Raw genomic sequence first — 16,923 nt, 5'->3', positions numbered from 1 at the left:
GAATCGCTTGAACCTGGGAGGCGGAGCTTGCAGTGATCTGAGATAGCCCTACTACACTCCAGCCGGGGTGACAGAGTGAGACTCTGTCTGTAAAACAGATAAAGAAAAAAAAATTTTTTAATAGTAATTGAATATGTTTTTGGTAATAGATGTAATTGAATTCTTTTTTCTTTTTGGTGGGAGTATAACATTTCACTTAAATGAAGTTTAAAGTTAGTATTCCCTATAATCAAAATCAGCTATGATGATCATCTGTTAATACTGATATGTAATGAGATTTTACCTCTTTCATATTTAAAAGTGTCTTTTCCCATAGAAAAGTATTGCCAAATACTGATACTAATTCATTAGCATATGATTTTAATTGAGTATATTCATTATTGGGAAGCCATTTGTAGATTCTGTTAGATTCTTTTCTTTGATATTTGCCTTTCAGCATGTCATTACAAAGTAGATTAATGACTTTAAATTTAAGGTTAGCTGGAAGTACCTCAGTTTGTAGTTAAATGTATTTTGAAATACGAAAATTTTCTTTGAGGTCATAAAAATGCAGCTAAAGCTGTAGTCCACATTTTAAAAAAGAAGGTATCTGCTAAAATTAATGTCGTGTTGAAGATCTTTCTTCATTTAACTTTTCGTTTATTTATTTATTCAGTTTTGAGACAGGGTCTCACGTCTCTGTCACCAAGACTGGAGTGCCCTGGTGCAATCAAGACCCACTGCCGCCCTGACTGCACAACTCCCAGGCTTAAGGGATTCTCTCACCCCACCCCCTGGAGTAGCTGCAACTACAAGAATACACCACAATGACCAGCTAATTTTTTTTTTTTTTTTTTGGTTGAGATAGGATCTTTTTATGTTGCCCATGGTGGTCTTGAACAACTGGGCTCAAGTGATCCTCCTGCCTTGGTCTCCCAAAACATTGGGATTACAGGCATGAGCTACGGCACCTGGCTAACCTTTTAACTTTTAGCAGAAAATGTGTATAGAGCAGCTTGACATTACTATTAAATACTAATGTTATAATTACATAATATTAATATTGTCATTTAAACAATAATAGTCATAAAATTAGCTTCACTGCATTATAAATTTCACATGTAAATGTTTTGCTTTGTAATTTTTGGTTTCATTCATTAAACAACATTATCAAGTCTTCATTAAAAGCAAATTAATTTTCTTTTTATTTTACTTTAAGTTCCAGGATACATGATGCAGAACACGCAGGTTTGTTACATAGGTATAAACGTGCCATGGTAGTTTGCTGAACCCCTCAACCAGACATCTAGGTTTTTAGCCCCACATGCATAAGGTATTTGTCCTAATTCCTCCCTCCCCTTGCCCACCACCCCCCAAGAGACCCTAATGTGTGTTGTTCCCCTCCCTGTGTCCATGTGTTCTCATTGTTCAACTCCCACTAATGAGTGAGAAAATGCAGTGTTTGGTTTTCTGTTCCTGTGTTAATTTTCTGAGGATGATGACTTCCAGCTTCATCCATGTTCCTGCAAAGGGCATGATCTCATTCTTTTTTATGCCTGCATAGTATTCCATGGAATAGATGTATGACATTTTCTTTACACAGTCTATCATTGATGGGCATTTGGGTTGGCTCCATGTCTTTGCTATTGTGACTAGTGCTGCAATAAACATACTTGTGCATGTGTCTTTAGAGTAGAATGATTTATATTCCTTGGGGTATATACCCAGCAATGGGATTGCTGGGTCAAATGGTATTTCTTGTTCTAGATCCTTGAGGAATCACCACACTGTCTTCCACAGTGCTTAAATTAATTAACACTCGCACAACAGTGTAAAAGTGTTCCTATTTCTCTACAGCCTCGTTAGCATTTACTGTTTCTTGACTTTTTAATAATCACCATTCTGATTGGCATGAGATGGTATCTATTTGTGGTTTTTATTTGCATTCTCTAATTACCAGTAATTATGAGATTTTATTCATATGTGTGTTGGCTGCATAAATGTCTTCTTTTGAGAAGTGCCTGTTCATATCCTTTGCCCACTTTTTGATGGGGCTGTTTTTTCTTGCAAATTTGTTTAAGTTCCTTCTAGATTCTGAATATTAGACCTTTGTTGGATGGATAGATTCCAAAATTTCCCCCCCACTTTGGAGATTGCCTGTCCACTCTGATGATAATTTCTTTTGCTGTGCAGAGGCTCTTTAGTTTAATTAGATCCCATCTGTCAATTTTGGCTTTTGTTACAATTGCTTTCAGTGTTTTTGTCATGAAGTCTTTGCCCATGCCTATGTCCTGAATGGTATTGTGTATGTTTTCTTCTAGGGTTTTATGGTTTGGGGTTTTACATTTAAGTCTTTAATCCATCTTGAGTTATTTTTTGTATAAGATGTAAGGATGGGGTCCAGTTTCTGTTTTCTGCATATGGCTACCCAGTTTTTCCAGTACCATTTATTAAATAGGAAATCCTTTCCCCATTGTGTTTTTGTCAGTTTTGTTGAAGATCACATGGTTATAAATGTGTGGTGTTTTTTTTTTTTTTTTTAAGAAAGAGAAAGAAAAAGAGGCAAAAAGAGAAAAAAGAGAGGGAAAAAGAGAAAAAGAGGGAAAAAGAAATATTACTTCATTCCTAAAATGGGTATCAATAATGGCCGATCAATATTTTGTGTGTTTAAAGTGGATAATGTATATTTTGTGTGTTGAAAATGGAGAGCTCTATTGAGTTTATTTGTTCTGGATCTGAGTTCAAGTCCTGGATATCGTTATCAATTTTCTGTCTCGTTGAATCTAAATCTCATTATGGGTCTTATGTATCTGGGTGTTAAGATCTCTTATTATTACATTCATCCTTTTACCTTTGTATCCTTATAGCTTTGAAATCTATTTTATTAATTGTAAGAATTGCAACTCCTGTTGTTTATTTATTTTTGCTCTCCGTTTAATTGGTAAGTTTTTTTCCAACCCTTTATTTTGAGCCTTTGTATATCTTTAGATATACCGTTAGATTTTATCTGTATCTTTTGATTGGGGGATTTAGTCGATTTAAATTTAGGGTTACTGCCATTTGATATTAACTGGCTATTTTATTCTTTCGTTGATGTAAATTCTTCTTTATGTTAATGCTCTTTACTTTTTGGTGTATTTTTAGAAAGGCTCATACTGGTTGTTCCTTTCTATGTATAATGCTTCTTTTAGAAGTTCTTGTAAAGCAGGCCTGGTGGTAATAAAATCTCTGAGTACTTGCTTGTTCCTAAAAGATTTTATTTTTCCTTCAATTGTAAAGCTTAAATTGGCAGGATATGAAATTCTGGGCTGAAAGCTCTGTTCTTTAAGTATATTGAATATTGGCCCCCACTCTCTTCTAGCTTGTAGGGTTTCTGCTGAAAGATCTGCTTTAAGCCTAATAGGCTTCCCTTTATGGGTAACCTGATCTTTCCCTCTGGCTGCCCTTAATATTTTCTCCTTCGTTTCGATCCTGGTGAATCTAACGATTATGTGCCTTGGGGTTGGTCTTCTTGAGGAATATCTTTGTGGTGTTCTCTGTATCGCTTGGGGTTGAATAGTGTCCTGCTTTGCTAAGTTAGGAAAATTTTCCTTGATAATATCCTGAAGAATATTTTCCAGCTTGAATTCATTCTCTCCATCACATTCAGGTACACCAATCAAACGTATATTAGGTCTTTTCACATAGTCCCATATTTCTTGGAGACTTTGCTCATTCCTTTTTATCCTTTTTTCTCTATTCTTGCCTTGTTTTATTGCATTAAGTTGGTCTTCGACCTCTGATATCCTTTCTTCTGCTTGATCCATTCAGCTATTTAAGCTTGTACATATTTCACTAAGTTCTCGTGTTGTATTTTTCAACTCCATAAGTTCATTTGTATTCCTCTCTATATTGTCTATTCTTTTCATCACTTCATCGAACCTTTTTTCAAAGTTCTTAGTTTCTTTACATTGGGTTAGAACAAGTTCCTTTAACTTTTTTCTGGTTTTGTGTGAAATTTAAAGTAGTTTTTTTCTAATTCTCTGAAGAATGTCAATGATAGTTCAATGAAAATAGCACTTAGTCTATAAATTACTTCGGGCAGTATGGACATTTTCATGATATTGATTCTTCCTATCTATAAATATGGAATATTTTTCCATTTGTTTGTGTTCTCTCTGATTTCCTTGAGCAGTGGTTTGTAGTTCTCCTTGAAGAAGTCCTTCAAATCCCTTGTAAGCTGTATTTCTAGGTATTTTATTCTCTTTGTAGCAATTGTGAATGGGATTTCATTCATGATTTGGTTCTTTGCTTATCTACTGTTGGTGTACAGAAATGCTTGTGATTTTTGCATATAGATTTTGTATCCTGAGACTTTTCTGTATTTGCTTATCAGCTTAAAAACTTTTGGGGCTGAGACAATGAGGTTTTCTAAATATAGAATCATGCCATCTGCAAACAGAGACAATTTGACTTTCTCTCTTCCTATTGGAATATACTTTATCTCTTTCTCTTGCCTAATTGCCAGAACTTCCAATACTATGCTGAATAGGAGTGGTAAGAGAGGGCATCCTTGTCTTGTGCCAGTTTTCAAAAAGAATGCTTCCAGCTTTTGCCCATTCAGTGTGATATTGGCTATGGGTTTGTTATAAGTATCTCTTATTATTTTGAGACATGTTCCATCAATACCTAGTCTATTTAAAGTTTTTAACATGAAGCAATGTTGAATTTTATTGAAGGGTTTTTCTGCATCTATTGAGATAATCATGTGGTTTTTGTCATCAGTTCTGTTTATATGATGAATTACATTTATTGATTTGCACATGTTCAATCAGTCTTGCATCCCAGGGATAAAGCTGACTTGGTCATGATGGATAAGCTTTTTGATGTGCTGCTGGATTCAGTTTGCCAGTATTTTATTGAGGATTTTCACACTGATGTTCATCACGGATATAAGCCTGAAATTCTCTCTTTTTTTGTTGGGCTTCTGACAGGTTTTGGTGTCAGAATGATGCTGGCCTAAAATGAGTTAAGGAGGAATCCCTCCTTTTCAATTATTTGTAGTAGTTTCAGAAGGAATGGTACCAGCTCCTCTTTGAAACTCTAGTAGAATTTGGCTGTGAATCTATCTTGTCCTGGGCTTTATTTGGTTGGTAGGCTACTAATCACCGCCTCAATTTTAGAACTTGTTATTGGGCTATTCAAGGATTTGACTTCTTTCTGGTTTACTCTTGGGAGGATGTTTGTGTCCAGGAATTTATTCATGTTTTTCTAAATGTTCTAGTTTACTTGCATAGAGGTGTTTATAGTACTCGCTGATGGTAGTTTGCAATTCTGTGGTGTTAGTGGTGATATCCCCTTTATCATTTTTTTATTGTGTCTATTTGATTCTTCCCTCTTTTTTTCTTTATTAATCTAGTTAGCAGTCTATTTTGTTAATTTTTTCAGAAAAACAGCTCTTGGACTCATTGATTTTTTGAAGGGTTTTCATGTCTCTATATCCTTCAGTTCTGCTCTGATCTAAGTTACTTCCTGTCTTCTGATAGCTTTTGGATGTTTGCTCTTGCTTTCCTAGTTCTTTTAATTGTGATGTTAAGGTGTCATTTGAGATCTTTTTAGCTTTCTGATGTGGGCATTTAGTCTTATAAATTTCCCTCTTGACACTGCTTTAGCTGAGTCCCAGAGATTCTGGTATATTGTCTCTTTGTTCTCATTGGTTTCAAAGACCTTCTTGATTTCTGTCTTAATTTTGTTATTTACTCAAATGTCATTCAGGAGCATGTTGTTCAATTTCCACGTAGTCGTGTGGTTTTGAGTGAGTTTCTTAATTCTGAGTCCTAATTTGATTGCACTGTGGTCTGAGAGACTGTTTGTTATGATTTCTATTTTTTTGCATTTGCGGAGGAATGTTTTACTTCCAATTATGTGGTCAATTTTAGAATAAGTACCATGTGGCACTGAGAAGAATGTATATTCTAGTGATTTGGGTGAAGTGTTCTGTAGATGTCTATTAGGTATGCTTGGTCCAGAGATAAGCTCATGTCCCAAGTATCCTTGTTAATTTTCTGTCTTGTTGATTTGTTGAATACTGACAGTTGAGTGTTAAAGTCTCCCACTATTATTGTGTTGGAGTATAAGTCTTTTTGTAAGTCTCTAAGAACTTGCTTTATGAATTCTGAGTGGTCCTGTATTGGATGCATACATATTTAGGATAGTTAACATTGTTGCATTGATCCCTTTACCATTATGTAATGCCCTCCCTTATCTTTTTTTATCTTTGTTGGTTTAAAGTCTCTTTTATCAGACACTAAGATTGCAACCCCTGGTTGTTGTCATTGTTTTCTCCTTTCCATTTGCTTAGGAAATTGTCCTCCATCCCTTCATTTTGAGCCTATGTGTGTGTCCTTTGTACATGAGTTGGGTCTCCTGAATATAGCACTCCAATGGGTCTTGACTCTTTATCCAATTTGCTGGTCTGTGCCTTTTAATCAGGGCATTTAGCCCATGTACATTTAAGGTTAATATTGTTACGTGTGGATTTGATTCTGTCATCATGATGCTGGCTGATTATTTTGCACACTAGTTGATGCAGTTTCATTATAGCATCATTGGTCTTTATATTTTGGTGTTTTTTGCAGTGGCTGGTACCAATTTTGTCTTTCCATATTTAGTGCTTTCTTCAGGAGCTCTTGCAAGGCAGGCCTGGTGGTGATGAAATACTTTAGCATTCGCTTGCCTGGAAACGACTTTATTTCTCCTTCACTCATAGAGCTTAGTTTGGCTGGATATGAAATTCTAGGGTTGAAAATTCTTTTCTTTAAGAATGTTGAATATTGGCCTACACACTCTTCTGGCTTGTAGGGTTTCTGCTGAGAGATCCACTGTCACCTACAAATGGATTTCCCCTTGTAGGTAACCTGACCTTTCTCTCTGGCTTCCCTTAACATATTTTCTTTCATTTCCATCTTGGAGAATCTGAATATTATGTGTCTTGGGATTGATCTCATGGATTATCTTAGTGGTTTTCTCTGTATTTCCTAAATTTGAAGGTTAGTCTGTCTTGCTAGGTTGGGGAAGTTCTGGATAATATCCTGAAGTGTGTTTTTCAACTTGGTTCCATTCTCCCCATGTCTTTCAGGTACTCCAATAAATCATAGGTTCCATCTTTTTAAACAATCCCATATTTCTTAGAGGTTCTGTTTATTCTTTTTCTTTTTTTCTTTTTTTTTTTTTTTGCTAATCTTGTTTTCATGCCTTATTTCAACAAGATAGTCTTCAAACTCTGATATCCTTTCTTCCACTTCACTGATTCAGGTATTGATAATTGTGTATGCTTCACAAAGTTCTTGTGCAGTGTTTTTCAACTCCATCAGGTCATTTATGCTCTTCTTCAAACTGGTTATTCTAGTTTGCAGCTTCTGTCACATTTATCAAGGTTCTTAGCTTCCTTACATTTGGTTAGAACATGCTCCTTTGGCTCAGCAGTTTATTATTACACACCTCTGAAGTCTATTTCTGTCAACTCATCCATGTCATCCTTCATCCAGTTTTGCACCCTTGCTGAAAAGGTGTTGCAATCATTTGAAGGAAGAGCCATTTTGACTTTTGAAATTTTCAGACTTTTTGCACTGTTTTTTCCTCATCTTCATGGATTTTCCTACCTTTGATCTTTGAGGGTGATGTCCTTTGGATTGGGTTTTTGTTGCTTTCTGTTTGTTAGTTTTTCTTTGAACAGTCAGATCCCTCTTCTGAAGGTCTGCTGCAGTTTGATGGAGGTCTACTCCAGACCCTGTTTGACTGAGTATCATCTGGAGGCTGCAGATCAACAGAGATTTCTGCCTTCTCCTCTCTCTGGAAACTTCGGCCCAGAGGAGTACCAGCCTGATACCAGCCAGAGCTCTCTCCATACAGCCAGAGCTCTCTGTATAAGCTGTCTGTCAACCCCTGTTGGGAGATCCCTCCCAGTCAGGAGGCATGGGGGTCATGTACCTGCTTGAGGAGGCAGTCTGCCCCTTAGCAGAACTGGTGTACTGTACTAGGAGAATCCCTCTTGTCAGGATCAGCTGCTCTTCAGAGCTGGCAGGAAAGATGAAGTCTGCTGAATTTGTGACCTTAGCCATCCCTTCCCCCAGGTTCTCTGACCCAGGAAGATGAGAGTTTTGTCGGTAAGTACCTGACTGGAACTGCTACTTCATTTCCTGCAGAGATATCCTGCCCAGTGAGGAGGAATCCAGAGAAGTCTGACTGTAGCCCCTTTACTGCCCTGTCTTGAATTCCACCCTGTCCAAACCTCTCAGTCTCCTTAGCACTGTCATGGTAAAACCACCTACTAAAGCCACAGTGATGGTGGTCATCCCTCCCCGAACTAAACTCAATCATCCCAGGTCAACTCCAGACTGCTGTGCTGGCAGTGAGAATTTTAAGCTAATTTCTTAGCTTGCTGGGCTCCATGGGAATGGGACCCACTGAACGAGATCACTTGGCTCCCTGGCTTCAGTCTTTTTTCCAGGGAAGTGGAAGGTTCTCCTGTCTTACTGGAGTTATACTTGCCACTGGACTATGAAAAAAACTTGTGGAGCTCAGTCCTTGTGCCCAAATAGCTGCCCAACTTTGTGCTTGAAACCCAGAGCCCTGGTGCTGTAGGCTCATTAGAGAATCTCTTTATCCATGGATTGCAAAAATCCATGGAAAAGCATCTCCAGGGACCTGGCCAGGTAGCACAGTCCCTCACCACTTCTTTTGGCTGGCAGAGGGAGGTCCCCCCAGCTCCATGTACTTGCCAAGTGAAGTAACACCCCACCCTGCTTCTGCTCACTCTCCATGAATTGTACCCACCACCTAACCAATCCCAATGAGATTAACTGGGTACCTCAGTTGGAAATCCAGAGATCACCCACCTTCTGCATTCCTCTTGCTGGGAGCTACAGACTGGAGCTATTTCTATTTGACCACTGGTCTCCCTAAATTAATTTTCAAAGTATGCATTGTTGCACAATGACAGTTTAAAATGATTCTTTTTGCTCATAACATTTTCAATAGTAATAAAGTTACTATTACTTTAATAGTAATAAAGTTATTAAAGTATTTGCAATAAAATATTATGGTCAGTTGTCAGACTTCTGTAGTAGGACAAGTCAGGCTCTACAGCATCTATTCACACAGTTGACAATGATTAAGGTCACTAGAGTAACTTTCACCATTGATATTACAAATTCAATAAGACATAATAAATAAAAATATTTTCTGCAAAGTACCTATCAATTAATAACACAATAAACAAATATAGCCTTTAAATGCCTCACATTTCCAGAAGCTTTGTAAATTTGTCTAATTAAATCTATTTCTGCTTCATGTATATTTTACTGCCTTCATCTATATATAACACATCTTAGCAGATTCCACTTCAGCTTGTATTGAGTATTTTCTTAAATAATTTGAAAAATTATTTTCCTTGAACTGTTCTATACAAACTATTTCTTCCGTCTTCTAAAGCTTGGCATTGATTCTCAAATAAATAGCTGAATACTACAGTAATATCTGTGAACTCGCCAAGTTAACCAAAGACATGTGTTCAAATTGTTTGTCTTGTTTTTTAATTAGATAGCAATATTGTTCCAAATGTTCTCAACTTTTCAGGTAGCTAGCTATTCTCACCAAAAGAGAGAAACTTTTGACTAGTTTATGAATGTAAACTACAAACTGACTTAAAGTAATAAGCAAATGTATTTTCCCCAAACACATTACTTTGGTTATTGCAATTCAACACAATTTAATTAACTCACCATCAGTAAGTGACTCTTCTTGCTAAGTTTACAAGTAAGTCATTAAAATTTTTACTTTGCTTACAACTTCATTTCATTTTCATTGTTGTGAAAAATTTCTGCTCAGATGAGATTTTTGTTTAGTCTTTTAAAGTTAATCTTGGCCATTGCTTTCCTGTGCATTGGGAATATCATGATAAGCATTTATTCTGGTAGTGCTACTATTCATTGTAGTTTTTTAGTACATCTGTATTGTCACTGAATAATAAACACAATGCTTGGCCTCTAATTCAGTAACAAGATAATTCACACTCCCTGTGCTTTAAAACTGTGGCATGCTATGATAGTTTCCTGTGGCTGGTATGAGTTACTGAAAGTAGATTAAAACAACACGAATATATTTGTTCTACAGTTCTTGAGTCAGATGTTTGAAATGAGTCTGAGGGTCTAAAATCAAGATGTCAGCAAGGTTAGTTTTTTTGGAGGCTCCAGGTTAGATCTGTTTTTTAAGTCTTTCAGCTTCTAGAGGCTGCTCAAAGACCTTGGCCTGTGGCTTGCATCACTACTCTCTCTGCCTCCATCATCATGTCACCTTCCCTCTCCTTCTGACTTTCCTATGTCCCTCATATACGAACCCTTATAATTATATCAGATATACCCAGATAATCCAAAACATCCTCCCCATCTCAAAATCCTGAATTTGGTCAGAGCTACAAAGTTCCTTTTGCCATATAAGGTAACATAAAGGTTCCATAAATTAGAACATGGACACCTTTGAGAAATTCAGCCTACCACACACCTGAAGTTTACTTTTCTCTTCTTTTCTCATTTTAACATAATACCTGTGCACTGATAGCGAAACATAAATAAAGAAAATATTGTTTCATACTATGCATTTTGAAATGCTGTCAAGTAACAGCTACATTATTGCAACTTGTAGTGCAAGGACCATGATGAGAAGAGAGTCTTTCTTGCAACTACTCAGGATCTAGACTTGCAGCATGAAAGTAGCTACAGACAATATGTAAACAAATAAATGTGATTGTGTCCCACGTTGAAATTTAACTTTCACATAATTTTTATATCATGAAATCTTAATCTTCTTTTGATTTTTTAAATTATTGATAAAAATGATTGAAAATCATTCCAATCAGGCAGGATGTACAATAATAGATGACAGGCTGTTTTGGCCATAGTCTCTTGCCTCCTGGCATAAACAATGGACAACAGAACAACCAGACAATCCACAGATATATTTAGACTACTAAGTCATTAAAACATAATAATTTGATACTTATAAATCAGAAAATACACATGAAAACCTTTCTGTCTCCTCTTATAGAATCTGAATATCTGGCAACCTTAGGCCCACATGACAGTATTACCACAATGCAAAAAATTTATCACATTTGTTTGAATATAAACTTCCCATCTGACCTACTTAAATCTTATATGACTTTGAGTTTGTGACATAAATTTCTTATCATCTTAAATTTTTGCTGAATTATTTAAATAATTTCCCTCTGGGCCATAATTTCACAATCCTCTGTCAATGCAACCCCTTTCCTTTGTGCTAGTTTCACTCCCTAAATAAAGAATTAAGTTCAGTCTGTGCTAAGTAAATAAAGAATTGCATTTTTGTGTGAGGTACTGTATTAGTCCATTTTCACACTGCTATAAAGATCTGAAGTTTAATTGACTCACCATTCTGTATGGCTGGAGTGGCCTTAGGAAACTTACAATCATGGTGAAAGGCAAAAGGGAGGACACTTACAATCATGGCAAAAGTCAAAGGGGAAGCGAGGTACCTTCTTCTCAAGATGGAAGGAAGGAGAATAAATGCAGGAGGAACTACCAAACACTTAAAAAACAATTATATCTCATGAGAATTCACTCACCATCACAAGAACAGCATGGGGGAAATGTCCCCATGATTTAATTGCCAGCACCTGGTCTCTCCCTTGACATGTAGAGATTACCGGGATTATGGGGATTAAAATTCAAGATGAGAGTTTGGGTGGAGACACAGCCAAACCATATCAGGTGCCTTTGGTACCCGGTATCAAATGCAATTCTTTATTTACTTAGCACAGACACTAGAGAAGTGGTTGTTAACTCTAGCTGTATATTTATATTATTTGGGAACACTTTGGGGAGCAGTTGCAGCACTGAGTCTTCTAAACCAGTTAGGGGATTCGGTCCTAGAGACAATATTTAATGCATTCCAGGTGATTTTTAATGTGAAATCAGTTTTGAGAACCACTGAATTAGAGCAATACCACTACATCTTCTCTTATTCTGGGCTTCGTACATTCAAACCAGTTTTGAAAGTTTAAACTGAAAAGCAAATATCCAATAAACTTGTATGCTTCTAGAATAGTTAAAAATTATGAAACATTTCAGTTTTTTATCATTTTAATTTATTCATTATTATTCAACAAAAACACATTAAGTGTCTACTATTTTCCATGCACTAAGCTTATATAGATAGTTGCTGTGAGAACGGTTTAGTTAATTCTTATTTCAGTTCACTGACCTGAACTGAATTTACACTGCCTTAATAGTGGCCTTCTATTGGACATTTACCTGTGTTGCAGACTTCATGCCAATCACGCTTCATGAATTTCTCAGTTTGTTCTTATTTTGTAGCAACAAACTAATGTGTGTGTGTGTGTATGTTTCTTATTTTTTCTAGAATTCAAACGATGTTCCTGGGACTTGATGGAGTTAACAACTTCTCCTTGGTTTCACAGCTAATACTTTTCAAAACCTAGAATTTGAACCAAGATTCCAGAGCCAAACTCTCTACCACTCTGCTAACCTACTTTATCATGTATTAAAATATAATGCATACTAAATCTAATGTGGTATTTTTAATTATATAACATATCTTAGGGTCAAACGGTGCCTTAGGCCCACCTCTGAACAGCAATTATTACTCATTGAGAAACCATTCATTCTGATTGGCCTAGGATACAACTGGTATATGCCTATTATCTGTGCAACATATAAATAGACATGCTTTAACCCTCTAAAGTGTCCTGGTTTAGACAATATATTATACACTCATCGACTTTTACTGTAGGCACTCAGACTTTGTTTTGTTATTTAATAAATAAACACTGATGGTGAAGGTAGGGATTTATGCTCTGCCTATGGTATGGCAAGCTGTTTATGTTTAAGAAAAGTTGCCCACACTAGTGTTTCTTTGTCATGAGCTCTTCTCAAAACCTCAATGTAAAAACATCTAAATATTTGGATATTCAGAAGAGTAACGTTTTAAAATTAATGGGGAAAAGTTGCTTTCGTTATGACTGCCTCTTCATCAATGAAATAAGTTATTGACTAGCATTAAATTTTAAACATGGCTAATTTTTAAAGCTTTTTGCCCTCTGACTATATTTACCCTGTTTTTAGAATTCCCATGTGAGACAAGTGATTTAAATACATGACTTCTTCCTGTACAGTGGTCAAAGAAACAACTCAGTAGAGATGGAAGTTTTTATTCACCTGTGGCCTTCTGCCCTGGATGATGCTCAACACTTTCATTATATATCACTGTGAGAATTGATATAGTTTTTGTCTGTGTCTCCAGCCAAATCTCATTTTGAATGGTAATCCTCCATGTTAGGGGTGGGGTCTGGTGGCAGATTTCCCCCTTGGGGCTGTTCTTGTGATAGTGAGTGAGTTCTCATGAGATCTGGTCATTTAAAAGTGCATGATACCTTCCTCTTTCTATTTCTTTATCTTGCTCTGGCCATGTGATATACTGGCCCCCTCTTTGCCTTCCACCATGATTGTAACTTTCCTGAGGCTTCCCCAGAAGTCAAGCAGCGCCAACAACACGCTTCTTGTACAGTCTGAAGAACCATGAGCCAATTAAAACTCTCTTTTGCATAAGTTACCCAGTTTCAGATATTTCTTTAGAGATGGAAATTTCTCATTCACCTGTGGCCTTCTGCCCTGGAACATGCCTAATGCTTACGTTGTAGTGTGAAATGTGGCCAGTCCCAGGATGTAAGCTTATCACCATGACTAAATGTGCTGTTGACTGTTCCAGTCATTTCTCATAACTCATCTTACATGTTATTAGATCATTTATAAAAGGATCATACAAAAGCACAATCAGTGTATTTTTTTAAATTATGTAGGCTAGATTGAAGGTGAATTTGTGGCTATGTTTATTCATGTTACAGGTGTTACAATAAAATGATGTACTTTTTCACAGTTTCTTTTTTTTATGAGATGGAGTCTCACTCTGTCATCCAGGTTGGAGTGCAGTGGTGTAATCTCAGCTCACTGCAACCTCTGTCTCCAGGGTTCAAATGATTCTCCTGCCTCAACCTCCTTAGTAGCTGGGACTACAGGTGCCCACCACCACACCTGGCTAATTTTTTGTATTTTTAGTAGAGACGGATTTTAACCATGTTATCCAGGATGGTCTCTATCTCCTGACCTCATGATCCATCCACCTCGGCTTCTCAAAGTACTGGGATTACAGGTGTGAGTCACTGCACACCACTTTCACAGTTTTAACAGAGTCATGGATGATAACATGTTTCCTCACATCACACTTCTTTCTCCAAAATTGTCTACATTCTTATTTGAGTTACATTTTCTACCCTGTGAAAATGTTACATATATAATAAAAATTGCTACAAGTTGCCTCCTCAATATCCATTCTCTGCTGTGGACTTAGACATAAACCTCAATCCATTTTGGGCATTCATGTTCCCGATTAATACTCAACTTCCCAACTTCCCATAGGTTAATTTTAGTCAGGGAGAAGGAAGAAGAATCTCCTGAGTAGGGTTTCCAAGTAAGCTCTCAGTAGGGGCAGAGTCATCTGGCTTTCCATTTTGGCCCTTCGCTCTTCACCCTCCCCCTTTTATTCCTTGTCTAGAATGTAGACACAATGGCTGGAGAAGTAGCAGTCACATCGGGAGTGACTAAGGATGTCAAAGTAGAAAGGTCAACAGATTACTTATGACACCATGTAGCAAATGGATCAACTCTGGACACCACACCCATAAACCAAATGTCAATTGATTAAGCCTCTATTTTTTTAGATTTTCTGTTGCTTGCAGAATGTACAGGCAGAGCACAGTCCAGTAATTTTCCTTTCTGATATCATCTGAAGACAGTGTTTGCATTCATCCCTGTGTTTTTTGATTAGCATAAAGTGGGAGTAAATGTTAACAACTATTATTAGCAGTGATGTTTCATAAACCCTAACAAATAGAAACCTCTGAGATACCGAGTTTCTGAGGTAAGACATGAGTGGGTGAGAAATATGTATATGTGAATTCAAATGTAGAGATACACATATCTAAAGATATTTAGTTTGATAAAAATCCGATTGGTTTCTAGTTAAACCTTTATTTGCCTAGGGAAGGCTTGTATATTACACATTGAACCTTGAAGCTACTACCATTTTCCCATGGTCTCAAAGAAGTCAATAGTAATTGATAAATTTTCTGTCACTGTGGGCAATTAATAGAAGTTACACAGCATCGGTTACATCAATTTTTATGTATCTGAGGAGTAAAAAAATTGATTTCGCAAACTGACTGGTACATATTGATTCAATGCCTGTCCCTAGGCCATTTCTATTTAATGCTTTTGTGCAGTCATTGAGAAAAATCTCGGGACTGTCAAAATATAATTCTGTGGAATTTTTATATATTACTCTGCAAGTAATTTTGGTATCAGTAATGCACTTTCAAGTTGGGAGACATACTCTCTCTTAAAATGTTTACATATCAGGGAAATAAGAATAGAAAACAGCTAAAAATCATTATTCACTTAAGTCTGAAATCTCTGATGACACATGTGGAAAAGCACTATCAGTATGTGTTTATTTTGAAAAAGAATAGGAATTATGTTTGAAGTATCTTTCATAAGTTTCAACAACTACAAAATGAAAAGGTACAAATATGGCCAAGCACAGTGGTTCATGCCTACAATCCCAGCACTTTGGGAGGCCGAGGCAGGTGGATCATGAGGTCAAGAGTTGGAGACCAGCATGACCAACATGGTGAAACCCCAACTCTACTAAAAAAAAAAAAATACAAAAATTAGCTGGGCATGGTAGTGCACACCTGTAATCCCAGCTACTCAGGAAGCTGAGGCAGGAGAATTGCTTGAACCCGGTAGGCAGAAGTTGCAGTGAGCCCAGATCGCACCACTATACTCCAGCCTGGGTGACAGAATGAGACTCCATCTCAGAAAAAAAAGAAAGAAAAAGAAAAGATGCAAATATGTTTCCAAAACTTCCTTTTGGGAGGTACTCTACCTTGTCATCTTCCTAGCAAGGCCTGAGGTAAGAAGCGGTAGCATACAAAGAGAAGGAAAGCATCTGAATTTAGCAATAATGAACCTTAAAAGCATATCTAAAATGCCTTTTTTCAAATAATTACCTGTCAACAAATATGCAGGAAGCATCAGTCCAGGTCAGGAACGTTCTGGGTCCTGGGGATAACACAGTGAGCAAGACAGACAAGACCCCTGCCCTCACTTAGCTTATAGAAACACAGATTGATGGTAAGGAGAAAGATAGGAAAAACAATAAATAAACAGTATAGTTTCAGATACTGTTAATGCTGAAAGGAATAATGCAGCAATAGATGAGATCGTAGGTGCTGTGAGTTGGAATTTGTCATTTAAATAGGGTGGTTAAAAAAAGTCTTTTCAAATGAGGCAAAATTTGAGCTAGAACCTGAATGACAACGAGGAAGTTATAAAAAAAAACTGGGTAAAGAATAGTCTAAAAAGCAAGAACAGCTTATGCAAGGACCCTAAGGCACGAAGAAGTTTGTGCTATTCACAAACCAGATAGAAAAAAGGGTGGCTGGAGTGAGCAAGGAGTGAATGGTGGAGGGTGAGGTGAGATCTGTCAACAGAGGCCAGATCAGGAAAATCTTTGTACTTACCAGACATCAGTGAAATGGCATGGTTGTTATTTTATGTGACATAAGTAGCCACTTTCAGGCTTTAGGTATGAGAGTTTCTGAACACAGCTCATGGTTTGTTTCTTCAATCCCAATGTCGCTAATTAATCCTATATTTTATAGGAATGATTTAGTTATAAAATACAAAGAACATAAATGCTTGTCATAATTCCTCAAATTTAAAATGTTTTTATACTTTTCTGTAAAATAGTCGTTTTCATCTGAGGCAATTTTTGCCTCCCCAGTGACATTTG

The 16,923-nt window shown here is 36.8% G+C and overlaps 1 long non-coding RNA gene across 1 annotated transcript in view; it reads right to left on the bottom strand.

Annotated features, from left to right (window-relative positions):
• The window catches only part of LOC144580716 (uncharacterized), a 611,731-nt gene that overhangs the window by 321,895 nt on the left and 272,913 nt on the right, over window positions 1-16,923 (bottom strand). The window lies entirely within an intron of this gene.

Source organism: Callithrix jacchus, chromosome 2, assembly GCF_049354715.1.
Source record: "Callithrix jacchus isolate 240 chromosome 2, calJac240_pri, whole genome shotgun sequence".
Classification (NCBI taxonomy): domain Eukaryota; kingdom Metazoa; phylum Chordata; class Mammalia; order Primates; family Cebidae; genus Callithrix; species Callithrix jacchus.
Note: the sequence above shows the minus strand (reverse complement) of the source record. Positions and strands in the feature narration are given on the sequence as shown.